The 2500-nt window shown below is 60.6% G+C and overlaps 1 non-coding gene across 1 annotated transcript in view; it reads right to left on the reverse strand.

Moving 5' to 3' along the window:
* LOC124763509 overlaps nt 1-2500 on the reverse strand; it is a 6645-nt gene that overhangs the window by 2918 nt on the left and 1227 nt on the right. The window contains exon 1 of the ribosomal RNA XR_007012673.1: nt 1-2500. This exon is cut by the window's left edge and continues 2918 nt beyond it; it is cut by the window's right edge and continues 1227 nt beyond it. This is a non-coding gene — a ribosomal RNA (large subunit ribosomal RNA).

The raw sequence follows: 2500 nt of genomic DNA on the forward strand, positions 1-2500 counted from the left end.
TCTCGCGCCCTGACGCGACTAAGGCGAGGGTGAAACACTTCCGGGCGTTGATCTGCAGCCCCAGGTGGGCGAGGGCTGCGGTAGCTGCGTCGATGAGGGACTGCAAGCCCCTCGGGGTCGCTGCAAACAGCAAGACGTCATCTGCAAAGGCCGCAGCGTTGACTCTGCGACCGAGGATCCGAGCTCCGATGTGGGAGGGCAGTTGGCCTAAAACGTAGTCCACCGCAAAGTTGAACAGGAGGGGGGAGAGGGGATCGCCCTGGCGAACGCCCCGTGCTGGCTGCACAGACACGCCCACGCCGGCGCCGTCCGCTATCACTGTCGTGCTGCCCTCGTAGCACCGCTCGACATACTCGACAAAGCAATCCGGCAGGCCATGCGCCTTCAGCACGGGGCGAAGGGCAGCATGATCTACCGAATCGAATGCCTTAGATACGTCGATCGATGCCACAAAGACAGAGCGGCAGGAGCGAACTGCGTCGGTGAGAGCAGTGTCCAAGATGAAGGTATTTTCCAACATCCCATCCCGAGGGATGAATGCCCGCTGACGTTCGTCCACAGCACATGCGCGCATCAGGCGTGACGCGAGAACCTTGTGAAAGGTCCGCGCCAACACCGAGCAGACCGTAATGGGGCGAAAGTCAGCGGGGGATGTTGGTGCAGCCGTTTTCGGGAGAAGGGACGTCCGCGCGCGAAGCAGGCGTTCCGGAAGGGCGCGGGCCAGAAGGAAGAGATTCATCACTTTCACCAGGACTTCGTGCGGCAGGCGCCGCAACTCCGCTGGGGTAAGGCCGTCCGGCCCGGCTGCTGATCCCCTGGGCGGCAACGCGGCGGCGACCTCCTCCTGTGTGAGTCATAGTTACTCCCGCCGTTTACCCGCGCTTGCTTGAATTTCTTCACGTTGACATTCAGAGCACTGGGCAGAAATCACATTGCGTCAACACCCGCTAGGGCCATCGCAATGCTTTGTTTTAATTAGACAGTCGGATTCCCCCAGTCCGTGCCAGTTCTGAGTTGATCGTTGAATGGCGGCCGAAGAGAATCCGCGCACCCGCGCGCCCCCGGAGGAGCACGCTAAGGCGGACGCGGCCTCGCAGCAAGGAAGATCCGTGGGAGGCCAAGGCACGGGACCGAGCTCGGATCCTGCACGCAGGTTGAAGCACCGGGGCGCGAACGCCGCGCAGGCGCGCGCATCCTGCACCGCCGGCCAGCACGAGGCCGACCAACGGCGAGAGCAGACCACGCCCGCGCTAAACGCCCGCACTTACCGGCACCCCTACGGCACTCACCTCGCCCAGGCCCGGCACGTTAGCGCTGACCCACTTCCCGACCAAGCCCGACACGCCCCGATCCTCAGAGCCAATCCTTATCCCGAAGTTACGGATCCAATTTGCCGACTTCCCTTACCTACATTATTCTATCGACTAGAGGCTCTTCACCTTGGAGACCTGCTGCGGATATGGGTACGAACCGGCGCGACACCTCCACGTGGCCCTCTCCCGGATTTTCAAGGTCCGAGGGGAAGATCGGGACACCGCCGCAACTGCGGTGCTCTTCGCGTTCCAAACCCTATCTCCCTGCTAGAGGATTCCAGGGAACTCGAACGCTCATGCAGAAAAGAAAACTCTTCCCCGATCTCCCGACGGCGTCTCCGGGTCCTTTTGGGTTACCCCGACGAGCATCTCTAAAAGAGGGGCCCGACTTGTATCGGTTCCGCTGCCGGGTTCCGGAATAGGAACCGGATTCCCTTTCGCCCAACGGGGGCCAGCACAAAGCGCATCATGCTATGACGGCCCCCATCAACATCGGATTTCTCCTAGGGCTTAGGATCGACTGACTCGTGTGCAACGGCTGTTCACACGAAACCCTTCTCCGCGTCAGCCCTCCAGGGCCTCGCTGGAGTATTTGCTACTACCACCAAGATCTGCACCGACGGCGGCTCCAGGCAGGCTCACGCCCAGACCCTTCTGCGCCCACCGCCGCGACCCTCCTACTCGTCAGGGCTTCGCGGCCGGCCGCAAGGACCGGCCATGACTGCCAGACTGACGGCCGAGTATAGGCACGACGCTTCAGCGCCATCCATTTTCAGGGCTAGTTGCTTCGGCAGGTGAGTTGTTACACACTCCTTAGCGGATTCCGACTTCCATGGCCACCGTCCTGCTGTCTTAAGCAACCAACGCCTTTCATGGTTTCCCATGAGCGTCGATTCGGGCGCCTTAACTCGGCGTTTGGTTCATCCCACAGCGCCAGTTCTGCTTACCAAAAGTGGCCCACTTGGCACTCCGATCCGAGTCGTTTGCTCGCGGCTTCAGCATATCAAGCAAGCCGGAGATCTCACCCATTTAAAGTTTGAGAATAGGTTGAGGTCGTTTCGGCCCCAAGGCCTCTAATCATTCGCTTTACCGGATGAGACTCGTACGAGCACCAGCTATCCTGAGGGAAACTTCGGAGGGAACCAGCTACTAGATGGTTCGATTAGTCTTTCGCCCCTATACCCAGC

The sequence above is a fragment of the Schistocerca piceifrons genome, unplaced genomic scaffold (genome assembly GCF_021461385.2).
Source record: "Schistocerca piceifrons isolate TAMUIC-IGC-003096 unplaced genomic scaffold, iqSchPice1.1 HiC_scaffold_620, whole genome shotgun sequence".
In the NCBI taxonomy this organism is placed as follows: Eukaryota; Metazoa; Arthropoda; class Insecta; order Orthoptera; family Acrididae; genus Schistocerca; species Schistocerca piceifrons.